Here is a 15067-nt window from a genome sequence, read left to right on the forward strand (position 1 = left end):
TTATGGCTCAAAATGTTGCTCACAGTTTTGGGTTTTTTTATTGGTAATTTGCTTTACAAATTTGCATTTCAAAATGCAATTTGGAATTCTGTACACAGTTATGCACTTAATTATTTCTTCAGGATTATGATACTACCCTGTACAGAATTAAGAACTATAGATAAATCTTGAACATAAGAACACAAATAGAAAGTAGACCACTCGACCTGGAGGTCCACCCTGCTGCTCAAACCCATCATGGCTATTCTTGCTGGCCTCAACTTTTCTTCACAACCCAATTCCCCAAAGCCCTCAATTAAATTTTAAATTTAAATTTACATTTTTAAAATTTAGACATACAGCACAGTAACAGGCCATTTCAGCCCACGAGTCCATGCTGCCCAATTACCCCCAAATAACCTACACCTCTGTTTCATTCTGGAGGGTGGCGGGGAATCCCTCACAAATACAGGGACAACGTACAAACTCCTTATAGACAGCATGGGATTCGAACCCCAGTCATGATCACTAGAGCTATAAAGGCTAACTGCTATGCTAACCAAGTCGCCCTTTCTTCAACCTGCCGTGTTCTTCAGAGTTTAGAGATTGAGGAAGTTCTTATTGAAATTTATAAAGTGGGATGATGGAGTAGATGCTGAGATCTTTTCATTGGTGAGAGTCTCGAACATGCAAAGTCATTTCAAGATAGGAGGCCATTATTTTGTCTTTTTAAATAAAATTAATTGAAATGGTAACAGGTGCTTTTGGCCCATGAGCCCATGCTTTCAAAAATTTGTCCTCCTCTACTTTAATACTTCTAACATTCCAGCTTCCACGACTCTCTGGAGTAGAGAATTCCAAAGAATTACTGCTCTTTGATGAATAAATTTATACATATTTAAAGGGTGGTGTGGTTAGTGTAGTGGTCAGTGCAACACAGTTACAGTACCAGCAACCCGAGTTTGAATCTGGCGCTGTCCGTAAGGGGTTTGTACATTCTCTCTGTCACTGTATGGGTTTTCTCTGGGTGCTCCGATTTCCTCCCATCGTTCCAAAATGTAGGTCAGTTGTATGTAATTGGTCTGCACGGGCTCATGAACCAAAAGCACCTGTTACCATTTAAATTAATTTTATTTAAAAAGGCAAAATAATGGCCTCCTATCTTGAAATGACATTGCATGTTCACGACTCTCTCACCAATGAAAACATCTCAACATCTACTCCATCATCCCACTGGTGTCATACCAAATCTCCTGAAGAAGTAAAGGTGCTGACATGCTTCCTTCATGATGCCATTAGTGAGTTGGTCCAGGAAAGATCTTCTGAGATAGTGATTCCCATGAATTTAAATTTGCTCACCCTCTCCACCTCTGATCCCCCAATGATCACTGGATTGTAAACCTCTGGCTCTCCTTTCCTGGTCAACAATCAGCTCCTTAGTTTTGGTGACATTGAGGGTAAGATTATTGTTGGTGCACCATTCAGCTAAATGTAAGCCTGTTGTTGCATGCTTTCACATCTTAAGGCTTCTTCCCAATGGGAGGAGGGAGAAGAAAGTGTGCCTGAGGCTTGATGGGTCCTTCAGTGTGCTGGCTGCCTTTTCTTGGCAGTGGAGGATGTAGATGGAGAGGTGGGAAGTATTTCTTTATAAACTGTGCTCACTAAGGCCTCTTCAGCTTCTTTTAAACTTGATCAGAGCAGCTCATACCACACACTGTTGCATCCATGGTGCACCTATAGAGGTTCTTGAGAAACAAGGTGGATATACAAACTTCCTGTGTCTTCTAAAAAAGTAGAGGCATTGGACTGTCACACCAACATGCTGTCCTAGGTCAGGTCATAGATGTAAAGGGAATATAGTAGGGGGATAACAGGAACTTGCATTATGTCGATATGTAAATTTGCAACTGGTGACATAGTGGAGAGCGAGGAAGGATATCTACGTTTACAGCAGGATTTAGATCAGTTGAGAAGGTAAGTCAAGTGGTGGCAAATGGAACATAACCCAAACAAGGGTGAGGTGCTGCATTTTGGGACATTGAACTTGGTTAAGATTGATACAGTAAATGGCAGGGAGGCCTTGGGATACGAGCAGATTTCAGATTTAATGTCAGAGTACACACATGACATCACCTACAACCCTGAGATTCTTTTTTCTGTGGATTGAGGCAGAATTACCATTTGTTGGTAGTACAAAAAAAACTGTACACATCAAATACATGTAAACAAATAAAGAATAGCAAATAGATAACAAATGTAAACAAGCTGACTGTGCAATACAGAGAGAATTTTAAAAATCAATAAAATGCACAAGTAAAGGTCTGATGGTGGAGGGGTAGCAGCTGTTCCTGAACCTGAGACGGTGACTCTCAAGAACTTAAATTTGCTGATCCTCTCCATCTCTGGTCCCCCAACGATCACTGGATTGTACACCTCTGGCTTTCCCTTCCTGAAAACAACAATCATTTCCTTAGTTTGGGTGACATTGAGTGTGAGGTTGTTGTTGGTGCACCGTTCAGCCAAGTGTTCAGTCTCCATCCTGTTTGCTGACTCATCCCCTTCCTTTATACAACCCACTATCGTATCATCGGCAGATTTGGAAATGGTGTTGTTGTTGTACCAAGCTACACAGTCACAGGTGTAAATTGATTAGAGCAGGGGGCTAAGAACACAGCCCTGTGGTGCTCCAGTTCTGGTGGAGATTGTGGAGGAGAAGTTCTTACCAATCTTCACTGATTGTCTGGAGGTGAGGAAATCCAGGATCCAATTATACAATGGGGCATTGAGTGCCAGGTCTTGGTATTTGCTGATCAGTTCTGAGGGGATGATGATGTTAAATGTCAAACTATAGTTGATAAAGAGCATCCTGATGTCTGCATCAGCTAGTGAGATAGCATCCGCTGTAGACCCTGTTGCTTTGATAGGTGAACTGGGATGTATCCACGTCAACACCAGCTTTTCAAAACACTCCACTGTTGATATGTTACTGGTCAATAGTCATTAAGACAGATTACTAGACTCTTCTTGGGTGCCGGTATGATTGATGCCTGTTTGAAATAAGTGGGTACCACACCCTGCTGGAGTGAGATATTGAAGGTATTCATGAATACACTGGTCAGCACAGATTTATAATAGCCAGGAACTCCATCTGGGCTCAGATTCACTCTCCTGAAGGCAGCACGCAGGTCATCATCAGATATGGACAGGATAGGATCATGAGGGGTCATGGGGGTGCGGAGGGGTGGTTCTTCTCTGTTACTGTTGTCAAATCAGGTGAAGAAGGCATTGAGTTCCTTAGGGAGTGAAACTTTGCCGTCTGCTACTTTACCAGATTTGCTTTTGTAGTAGGTTATGGCATTTAGACCCTGCCACAACTGTTGGTGTCCATTATTGTTTTCATTTTCATCCGGAATCTCCACTTCACCTGGGAGATAACTTTCCGCAGGTCACACTGGCTCCTTCTGCACTGATCTGGATCTTTGGACTTAAATGCCTGTGATCTGGCTCTCAGCAAGTTCTGGATTTCATTATTCATCCAGGGCTTTGGGTTGGTGAAAACTCTGAACAATTTGGTGGGGATACACTCATCCACAGCTGATTTGATAGAGACTGTGACAGTCCTGGTGTAATTGTTCAGATCCACAGCTGAATCGTTGAACACCAGCCAATCCCCTGACTCGAGGAAGTCCTGTAACTGTTCTTCAGCTTTCTGTGACCACCTTCTTGCTGTCCTGACCGCTGAAGCCTTCCTTTTTTGGTTCTGTATGTATGAAGGCAGAAGGAGCACAGCCAGCTGTTCAGACTTGCCAAACTGTAGTCTCGGGAGAGAACGGTAGTCCTTCCTTATCTTGGTGTAGCAGTGATCAAGTGTGCTGGGACCTGTGGTACAGCAGCTTACATGCTGGTGGTGGTTGGGCAGGGTTTTCTTCACACAGACCTGGTTAAAGCACATAGTGGTGACTCATCTGTACATGTTGGTTGTAATGCGTGTCGAAAGAACCAAAGGCTTGTTGATCCAAACCAAGGCTTTTATTAACTAAAAGACTGGAGCATATCACAGTAGGTCAACCAGTCCAGAATGACTTGGTCTGGCTAGGAGCAATCCTTTAAGACCTGCCAATAGGTGTGGCTACACACTCAGCCAATCACAGTCATCCTACACTACCACCTGTACATATGTACAAGGTGAAGAAGGCATTTTGCCATCCTTACCTTCATTCGATGGGTATTGAGAACTAATGTTGGGACCACTGTATACCGCCTTGGAGCACTGTGTTTAGTTCTGGTCACCCAGCTACAAGACATAGTGAGCTAGAAGAGGTGCAGAGGAGATTCACTTGGATGTTGCGGGGTGGAGGGCTTGAATTATAAAGTAGGGTAGATTGGAGAATGTGAGAAACTGAAAGGAAACCTGATGGACGTTTATAAAATCCTGAGGTGCATGAATAAAGTGAATAATCACAGTCTTTTTCTCAAGTTGACTATTCTAGAGGCCCCAGGTTTAAGGTGTGAGGGGTAATATTTCAGATGGACCTTAAGGACAATTTTGTCTCCCTGAGGATGATGTGTATTTGGGATGAGCTGCCAGAGGAAGTTATAGAAATGGATACAATTACAACATTTGAAAGGAATTTGGACAAACGTATGGATAGGAAGGATTTAGAAGAATATGATTCAAATGCAGGCAAACAAGAGTACCCCAGAATGCCCCTGTGTGGATCTATGTGTGATTTGGATCAGAACCTGCAGGTGGTGGTGTTATCACGTGAAGCTGACTTTGTCCAATTTAGTCATATGGTGGAGATTGGCCAGTAGATTCTGTGCAAAGGTAGAACAAAGGTACATGCTGGAACTCTAGTGTTGAGAATGAATATTTATTATGAACAATAGGGAGACAGTCAGATGAAATGCTTTGGCTTAAATATGTTGTGTGCTGTTAGAATTGCACTCATCCAAGTTGGAATATTCTATCTAGACCACAGTCAGTACAAATTGGAAGCAACGTCTCCTCCCCACTGATTATCCACACGGGCGCACCCCAAGGATGCATGCTTAGCCCACTGTTCCACTCATTATACACCCATGACCATGTGGCCACACACAATTCCAATGCCATCTACAAGTTTGCTGATGACACCACAGTTGTCGGCAGAATCACAAATGGCAATGAGGAAGCGTACAGGAGGGAGATAGATCAGCTCGTTGAACAGTGTCACAACAACCTTGCGCTGAACATCAGCAAAACCAAGGAGATGATTGTGGACTTCAGGAGGAAGTCAGGGGAACATGACCCAGTCCTCATCAAGGGCTCAGTAGTGGAGAGGGTCAAGAACTTCAAATGCCTGGGTGTCAACATCCCCAGGATGTCCTGGAGCCTCCATGTTGATGCCATCATGAAGAAGGTTCACCTTCTTTGTGAGGAGTTTGAGGAGATTCAATATGTCACCAAAGACTCTTGAAGACTTCTATAGGTGGACCATGGAGAGGATTCTGGCTGGTTGTATCACTGTCTGGTATAGAGGTGCCAAATCTCAAGACAAGAATAAACTCCAGGGGGTTGTTAACTTGGCCTGTGACATCACAGGCCTTAGACTTCACTCCATTGAGGACATCTACATGGGGCGGTGTCTTAAAAAAGCACCCTCTATCCTCAAAGACCCCCACCACTCAGGCCATCCCCTCTTCACTCTGCTACCATCAAGAAAGAGGTGCAGGAGCCTGAAGACAAGCACTCAGCAGCACAAGGACAGCTTCTGCCCTGCTGCCATCAGATTCCTGAATAATCAATAAACCACAAACACTGCCTTACATTTCATGCACTTTTTAAAATATAAATATATATATATATATATATATTATTGTGGTAAGATAATTCATAATATGAACATTTCCACTGTGATGTTGTCACAAAATTTCGTGACTTGTTCATAACAATAAATTCTGATTCTGAAACACTGAACTTGTGCTTTATTGATTGTAGAAGAGCATCAGGAAAAACTTTTTGATAAAAGCAGCCCTCTTATCTGGTTCAGAGCACCTATTCCCCAATGCAATTGCTCACGAATCATAAATGGTTCACGATTGGAGCACAGCTGGAAAGTTGTCAGAGAGCCGCACCCAACGAGTTGGTTTCATGTGAAAATGTTTAACTTCCTTTACATATGACATAAACGATGATAATTTGATGCAAGCCTGTCAACATTTCCCTCTAGATTCTGGTCTGATATCATATAATAAGGTTGAAGTATTTCAACAGTTGGCTTGAGGAACTTTGCAATTCCTGACAAGAAACCATGTGAAATACCATGATCCTGACTGTTGGAGAAACATTATCCTCACATTAATCTGTCTTATGGACTTTAAATCACATATGTTGCTCTCAAATTCAGTTTCTACCTTCACAGATTGTTTTGCCGGCATAAGTCCTTTAAACATTGGATGGATTTAATCATGAGTTATTTTTACATGCAATTACAGAGGTCCATTTCCAGTCACGTTGTTCCTTGTCAAACTAGTTAACCAGGACTTCACTATATTTGCATTGTATTTTGTCATGACCCAAAACTGACAGTAGGTGCTGCTTACCTCACTCTGAGAATCATATTACAAGCACACCTATTCCACATTTTTCAGTACTTAAGTTTCTGTACCTCAAGTCGTATAATTAGGAAGCTGCCTGAGGCAACTGACTCCAGTCTATGGAATGACAGATGTTGAAACCTCCACTGCTTTGGAGCAAAGTTGAATGTTATTTACATAGGTGTGACACGTTTAAAATCAGTTAATGGGTGTGTTTCTTTGTTCTTCATTTTCTAAACTTAGTCTACTTTGCAGTAACAATACACATACTGAAATGTGATTGTTGCTTTGTAATTTATTTTATTCTGATTTCATATTTTAGAAGTATGATCTTCTTAAAAAAAAAATTAAACTAACATGAAGGATCAGAATTAATTTAAACAACATTGAGGGTCTGGGTGATGCATGTTTGAGTGTTGCTTGAACTGTATTCACTGGAATCCTGAAATTGGCAAGTGGAACACAAGATTACAGGTTCTTTCGACACTCAGCAGGGCCAAGATCCAGAGTGAAGTTTTGTCCGAGAAGTAAAGTGCCTGGGAATGAGGCAGGTGGGGTTGGAGCTGCATTTGGCAGGCCTTGGTATGCTGTACGATGACATCAACAGGGAGAGAGCTGTGGTGAGAGTGATTGCAATAATTGTGAACAACAAACAAACTGATTTAACCCCCTTTAAAGCAAAAACATGTCTCAACTTTTCAGGGAAACAAGAAAGTCTGTAGATACTGAGACTGATGCACCAAAGGGTTGGGGATCTGGAGGAAAGGGGACATAGGGATAGGCCCTGCTATACTGAGACCACCCGTAGATACAAGGAACAACACCTCACGTTCCATCTGGGCACCATTTAATCAGACAGCATTGACGTCAACGTCTCCAGTTTCCATTGTGTTTCTTCTTCAAAGTGCTGGAGGAACTCAGCGGACAGGGCAGTGTCCATGGAAACCATGGATGGTCAACAGTTTGGGCCAAAATCACAATCAGGAATAGCAAGAATTAGGCAGAAGCCCAAATCAGTGTGGAGGGGGTGGAGGTGGAGCACAGGCTGGCAGGTGATAGATGAATACAGATGGGAGGGGGAAGCAAAGAAATGTACAAAGAGTGGAAAGGGGAAAGAGGGAGAGGGCTGAGAAAGGTGCACTCTGATAGGAGCAAGGTGTAGAAAGTAGGAAGGGAGGAAGAGAAAAGAATAAAGAGGAGGAATGATAATGAGTTTACTGTCATACACACTGTACAATGAACATATGCACTGAAATACCTGCTGCACCTGAAGAAGCTTTTGTTAAAAAAACTATAATTGTTAAATATTTAAATTAAAAAGACAATAAATACATAAAATAAGTAGAAAGATAATAATTATTCATAGTAATCCTAGTTTTTAAAAAAGTGACTTGCAATAGTGTAGACAGACCTTTTGTGGTTGAAGAATACCAAGACAGAATATAAGGTGGTGTTCCTTTAATGTATGAATGGCCTCAACCTGGCAATTCATTTAGCCAAGGACAGACATTTTACTGCAGGAATGGGAAGTGGAATTGGAGTGGTTGGCCTCTGGGAGATCCTGCTGGTAGACACAGCAATGGTACTCATTGAAGTGATTCCTTGTTCAGTATCCGATCTCCCTGACATGGAGGAGGCAACATTGGGAACACCAGATGCAGTAAATGATCCCTACAGATTCATAGGTGAAGCGTTGCCTTACTTGGAACAACTCTTTGAGGTCCTAAAGAGCGGTGAAAGGGGTACATCTTTTGCAGTCACAGGGATACGTTCTGTAAATTCTTTTCCACAGATGCTGTTTGATGTGTTGAGTGATAACAGAGTTTTCTGTTATTACTTGTTCACATGACACCCACTTATGGGGGAGGCGGCGGAGGGGACGTGGAAATGGGTTGCATTCCAAGAAAATTGTTATTTTTCCATGGCGTGGGCCATTGTCAAGATGAAAAAAAATTGTGTTTACTTATTTTCTTATTTGCACATAGATTCTGCAAGAGCAACGTTTATGACATATCTCAAGAATTAGGAAATGATTTTGAATTCTGCAAGGGTAAATTTCTGCTACCCAAACAGCTTCAATGCAGGGGAAGTTTGCATTGTTAACTCTTGATCATTGATTGTTACATGTCGTACTGATTTTTTGATCGCTCTACAATTTCAATAATTGTAGAAAGCATAAAAAGAGGGGTTAACACTGATATTTTAAAAGTAAGCATGTGAATAGCGTATACAGAGCCGTTGTCATACCCACACTCCTGTTCGGCTCCGAATCATGGGTCCTCTACCGGCTCCTAGAACACTTCCACCAGCGTTGTCTCCGCTCCATCCTCAACATCCATTGGAGCGCTTACATCCCTAACGTCGAAGTACTCGAGATGGCAGAGGTCGACAGCATCGAGTCCACGCTGCTGAAGATCCAGCTGCGCTGGATGGGTCACGTCTCCAGAATGGAGGACCATCGCCTTCCCAAGATCGTGTTATATGGCGAGCTCTCCACTGGCCACCGTGACAGAGGTGCACCAAAGAAAAGGTACAAGGACTGCCTAAAGAAATCTCTTGGTGCCTGCCACATTGACCACCGCCAGTGGGCTGATAACGCCTCAAACCGTGCATCTTGGCGCCTCACAGTTTGGCGGGCAGCAACCTCCTTTGAAGAAGACCGCAGAGCCCACCTCACTGACAAAAGGCAAAGGAGGAAAAACCCAACACCCAACCCCAACCAACCAATTTTCCCCTGCAACCGCTGCAATCGTGTCTGCCTGTCCCGCATCGGACTTGTCAGCCACAAACGAGCCTGCAGCTGACGTGGACTTTTTACCCCCTCCATAAATCTTCGTCCGCGAAGCCAAGCCAAAGAAAGAACTTAATAAGAATTACTTTCTTTAAATTTATTCATGTGTGAACCTCAGCATCATAACATCATATGGCAAGGAACAGGCCCATTGACCAACTCATCAAGGACAAGCTCCCATTTGCCTGCATTTGGCCTATAACCTTCTATACCTTTCTATCCATACATCTATCCAACTGTCACTAGTTTCTGCTAGCAGCTCATTCCAGATATAGACCACCCTCTGAGTAAAATTGTTCCCCTCAGTCCCTTTTCAATCTCTGAAGTTTACATTGCCCAAATGTGCAAGCTATAGATGCACCAAGGAGGCTTCTACTCTGAAGAAGCCCAGGCCTGCATCAAACTGATCTTCCTGGTCAACTAAGCTCTAGAATTGGAAAAGGTGCAAACTCTAGCATAGTGTGGTCAGCAAGCAAGGACTGAATGTTCATCTAACGGGCTCCTCCTCCCAACCAAATGCTTGGAACAGAGTTTGCCATCATCAACTGGCTGTTTTGCAGGGAGACAAGCAGAAGATCTCATTGCCATACAATAATTTCGAGGAGCTGATGCATTTCAAAAAAGACAAGTGTGACAGAAATGAACTTATTCGTGCCTGCTTTGTGAGTGCTCCAGATAACTAAGTGTTAAATTGGGGGCCGTTTTAGTTAAAGCATAGCCAGAAGTCGGAGAATGAATAGGCCGGATACCAATCCTTTTACAAATGGCACAATGCTCCACCTGGTGCCTTTTATACAAAAAAAAATGGATGTGATTCTTGTTATTCGGTAATGGGATAGAGATCAATTGAGTTTCATGAAGGAGAAGTGTTAGGCTTGTACTTGGGAAAGAGGAATCTATGCTTTAGCCTGGTAACTGAAATTCACAAAATGCCAGTGGCCTGGAATAATCCTGCACTTTCATTATAACAGAGCTTTGAATTTAGGAGATAGAACTCGTGTAGAACCTCTGGGTATGTGTCCGTTCACAACAATTGTTTAAACAGCTTGAAATTCATTAATCACAAACTTCAGTTCATGAAGCGCTTCTCACATCGCTGTAAGATTTTAGGTCGTAAAGAGAGGCAGATGCGTTTGAGGCAAAAAGCAATCTTGTGGAGGATCTCTGGTCTGACCAGCGTCACTGGGGAGGAACATAGTAGTCGACGTTTTGAGCCAGAACCCTTGTGGGGGGGGGGGGGGGGGTACGGTTGGTTTAGCGGTTAGTGCAACACCTTTACAGCACCAGCGATCAGAACTGGGGTAAAGGCAGATCATTATTGAAATGGAGAGAGTCACAAGTGAGTGAAGTTGATAGGTATTGAGATGTTTCCAATCTATGACTCACAGAATGCTGGCAAACAAGTCCAACGAGTAGTTAAGAAGGGCTGATAGCAATGTGGCTTTCATTGTGAAGGAGTTGGAGTTTAAATTAAAAGACTTTGTTGCAGTTCTACAGGGTGTAAAAACCTACTCAACAATCTAAACCTTCTCTATCTCACACGTAGAACCTATTTTTTTTGCATCCATTGCTTGTTTAAGAGTCTTTTATATGTCCCTATTGTACCAACCTCCACCATCACACCTGGCAATGCATTCCGGGCATCCACCACTCTCTGTGTATAAACTTACCCCTGACGTCTCTCCTAAACTTTCCTCCACTCACCTTATACAGATGTCCTCTGGTGTTCGCTACTGTCACCCCGGGAAAAAAGTACTGGCTGTCTACCCTATCTATATCTCTCATAATCTCCAGCAGGCCAAACAATTTCTTCACCACCTTGTCCACCTGAGTTGCCGCTTTCAGGGAGCTACGTACCTGTAGCCCAAGATCTCTATACCTCACTCCAGGGCTCTACCATTCACCATGTCAGCCCTACCCTGATTGAGATACCAATGTGCAGTATCCAACATCTTGAGTTAAATGCCAGTTGACACTCCTTTGCTTCCTTGTAAACTTAGATATCCTTCTCCACTGTCTACTAATTTTGGTGTCATCTGCAAATTTATTAATCATATAAATAACATTGTCATCCCAATATTTAATGTAGATTACAAACAACAGTGGACTCAATGCTGACCTTTATGGTACATCACTAGTCATTGGCCTCCAATTAGACTCCTGCCTTCTGACTCCTTCCACAAAGCCAGTTTTGAATCCAGTGGATCTGAAGTGATCTCACCTTTCTGAGTAAATTGCTGTGGGGAACCTTGTCAAAGGCTATACTAAAGCCCATATTTACGACATCCACTGTCCTGCCATCATCAATCATCTTCAAGAAACCCCATCAGTTTCATAGACACTATGTTCCAGTGATGAAACCCTTCTCACAGCCTTCAATCAGTGTCTAACAATCTAAGTTTTGGTGGATCACCTTTACCTTGGCATCCTGTCTATGTAATCTTGTAACCTTTGATATACTTCAGCTCCATCCACAACTCCTCTAACTTTGTATCATCCACATACTTACTGACCCATCCATCTGCCTCTCCAACCCAATGATCTGGTTGATCTTTTGCCATATTTGAAGTAGGTGCTTTAGTATGGGATTGTCCATTTTCCCTGATACCAATTTAGTGTCCCACTTATATATAAGCTCTCCTGCAATCTTCTCTCCTACCGTGTGTAGATCAATTTGTGCCCAGGAGGGTATACCATCCCCCTCAAACATTGAGGCGATAAACCTCGACTGGGCTGCTCAATAGGTATTTTTTGAAGTCTGGGAGCCTCATTCCCCCCAGACTATAGTCCCAAGTTAATTTGTCCATGGAGACTCTAGCTGTCTTGCCTCTCCAAAGAAATTGCCTAACATGTCTGTTGAGTGTTTTAAAAAAAACTCTGGGACAATGGCATGGGCAAAGATTGAGAGAGGTGTTGCAACCTTGGCGTCACATTCATTTTAATACAGTTAACCCTGCCCATCAACATCGTGGGCCAGTTCATCCACCTGTGCAGGTCTTCCTCGATCCTTCCTAGCAGAGGGAGATAATTCAATTTATATAAATTCCGTAAGTTATTGTCAATCCTTATCTACTTTCTCCCCTTTCGTGGCCACTTGAACATACTTTCCTGCCTGATGTTCTTTACAGTTCCCTTTTGTTAGTGGCATTATTTCATTCTTGTCGAAATTGATTTTTTGTCTCGAGGTTTTATCATAATCTCCCAGTGTAGTTTGCAACTTTGCCAATGACCCTGCTGGTTCCATCAAGTATAATCACACATCATCAGCATATAAATTAATGTTGTGTTTTTTCTGGCCCCCTCTTAAGTCCTTTAATACCCAGGTCCCGGCAGATGACTTCTGCCAGCGATTCAATGGTCAATATGAATAGAGCCGGGGACAGTGGACAACCTTGTCTACTAGACCTGGTTAGTGGGAAGGCTGGAGATGTTTGCCTGTTGGTAACAATTTTGGCCCTGGGTTTGTGATACAGCGCCTTGATCCAATTTATGAATGACTGCCCCAACCAGAACTTTTCCAGCACTTTAATGCTCAAGTCTGCCCTTGACTGCACCAATGTGTTATGTTAAGTAATCTACTTATGTTGTCTGCTGATTGCCTTTTCAGTACAAACCCCACCTGATCTGGGTTTTTAACTCTAGCAAATATCTAGCCAATCTATTTGCCGAGTCTTTGGCTATTATCTTCTAGTCTGTCTTCAGAAGCGAGAGAGGCCTATAAGAGGATGGCGTTAATGGATGATTTCCCAAAGTTTACTCTCCTCCCCTTGAAGTACTTTGTTTCTCATCAGGGCTGAGATTGTAGATACATTCCCGTCAGATGTTGTTTTACAAGGTGCAGCAAGGCAATGGCCTCTTTTTGAAAAGTGTGTGAAATGTTCCTTGGATAATTTTCTTTATCAATCCACATCATGTCATTTGTCTTTTTCTGGTCACCAGCGCCATCTCACAGTAGCCTGGTTATAATTAAGTTGTCGGCATCATTCACATTTATCCTATCAAGTTGCCTTATCAAAGTCTATACTTTATTTCCACTTAAAATAAAACCAGGAAGTACTAAAATATTCAGAAAGCCATTCCATACATATGGAGAGAAAAAGGAAGTTAACGTTTTAAGCCATCGAAATGTTAATTTTTCCCTTTTTGCCTCAGAGGATTTTCCCCAGAACAAATCTTACCAAATGGTTGCTGTTTGGCTTCTGCAGATGCAGGAAATGCAGGAGAATTGTTCTGAATGAACAAGGAAAATTAAATTTAACTGGGGCCATTTCCTCAGATTCCACTTTGGCTCCCCTCACTGATGTGTTTGTCACGAGGATGTTGAGCAAGAGCAGAATCAGTTTGCCTGTGCTGTCCCTCCGCAACATTTCAATTGCAGGGACAGAACAACCATGTAAAAAGATGCGAGCAAATTTCTGATCTCACTTTGTTTACCCCTCATTTTTGTACCAATGCAGAAGCAAAATATAAACAAACCTGGTAAGGCACCTGCCATCAACGGTGGAAAATATGTTTGCTGCATGCACATTTGCTTAGCATCACCAGTGTTGCAAGATGATATTCCATCAATTCAGTGGTTCTGTTGCACAAAAGGACGAAGTATATAAGGAAGGATTGTGTGTTAATTGTCTTAAAATGTTTTAATGCTATTTGCTAGCTTTCATCAGCATTTTTTCTTGCAAGCGTTTGTTGGTGCATACGGACATTGTACATGAGAATATACAATTTCCATACACATGAATTTAAATTAAAACAAAATGCACAGTTAACTCTAATAAAATGGGTGAAAATACCTACTTGAGAAATAGTTTTAGTTTGCCAAATATTGTATTTTCATTGTTGTTGTGTGCTCGGCTTCCCAGCTTCTTTTGTACTCAGTTAACTGAACGCTACTATGAGATAAGAACTAGTTTATTTCAAGAGACACACCTTTGTTTTACCAGTATGCTAATTTAATGTGGCTGATGTTTAGCTACAATGTTCTACCAACTTAATCACCTTTCTTTCAAGTAAAAGCTTCATTATAATTTCTGCAGGAACAAAGCAGAAGAAAAGTTGTCCACAGTGTCAGGAATATTGCAGATAGATTAACGTCTGAAAACTTTGTGACAGTCATTTCATTCCAGAGAGGAGTGGGAAAAGTCGACACTGCAAACAAGTGTAGTCGTTTCAGACGTAACGTTTATGATATAAAATACTAGTTCAATCTTTGAGCTAACAGATCATATTTCCTGTTTCAGTGATCTGTCTGAACTCGTCACCATGAAGGTTACTGAAAGCATGAAACAATAATGTTAATAGTAGGCTTAGAGCTGTTTCTTAACAGCAGGTTTTATAAGAAGAGGGAAAAGAGAGAAAGAAACAATTTTTTTAATGAAAAAAATATGGAATCCAAGTTGAGAGAATTCTGTGATTGATAACATTTTGACTGACTGATGAGTGTTTTCAATTATGTCGAATCGTTCCACATTTAAAAACTTCATTGTCTGGATGTTTACAGCTCTATTCAAATCTTCTTGTGAATAAAATAAGAAAATAATTTATTGCAATTCCAACTTCAAACTGGAATCAACTATTCTCAAAGTACAGAGCCGAATATTGTGTTTAAAAGTGCATTTTTGTTTAGTAACACTTTGAGTACTATTAGTATTCAATCAAGAAGCTTATCTGTGCGTTTTTATCATTCAGAGACATAAAATGGATGCATCAAATGTGGTA

At 41.8% G+C, this 15067-nt stretch overlaps 1 long non-coding RNA gene across 3 annotated transcripts in view; it reads right to left on the reverse strand.

The window, feature by feature from the left end:
• Window positions 1-14233, reverse strand: part of LOC138752460 (uncharacterized) — a 28156-nt gene extending 13923 nt beyond the window's left edge. Inside the window, exons 1-3 of one of the 3 annotated variants that reach the window (XR_011350666.1) lie at window positions 14147-14233; window positions 13826-13928; window positions 6952-7173 (exon numbers count right to left, since the gene is read on the reverse strand). This is a non-coding gene — a long non-coding RNA (uncharacterized lncRNA). Of the gene's footprint in view, window positions 1-6951; window positions 7174-12273; window positions 12361-13825; window positions 13929-14146 lie in introns of those variants that run through there. The other 2 variants (XR_011350664.1, XR_011350665.1) reach the window with 2 other exon arrangements.
• Window positions 14234-15067: the final 834 nt, after the last annotated feature.

The sequence above is a fragment of the Narcine bancroftii genome, chromosome 2 (genome assembly GCF_036971445.1).
Source record: "Narcine bancroftii isolate sNarBan1 chromosome 2, sNarBan1.hap1, whole genome shotgun sequence".
Taxonomy (NCBI): domain Eukaryota; kingdom Metazoa; phylum Chordata; class Chondrichthyes; order Torpediniformes; family Narcinidae; genus Narcine; species Narcine bancroftii.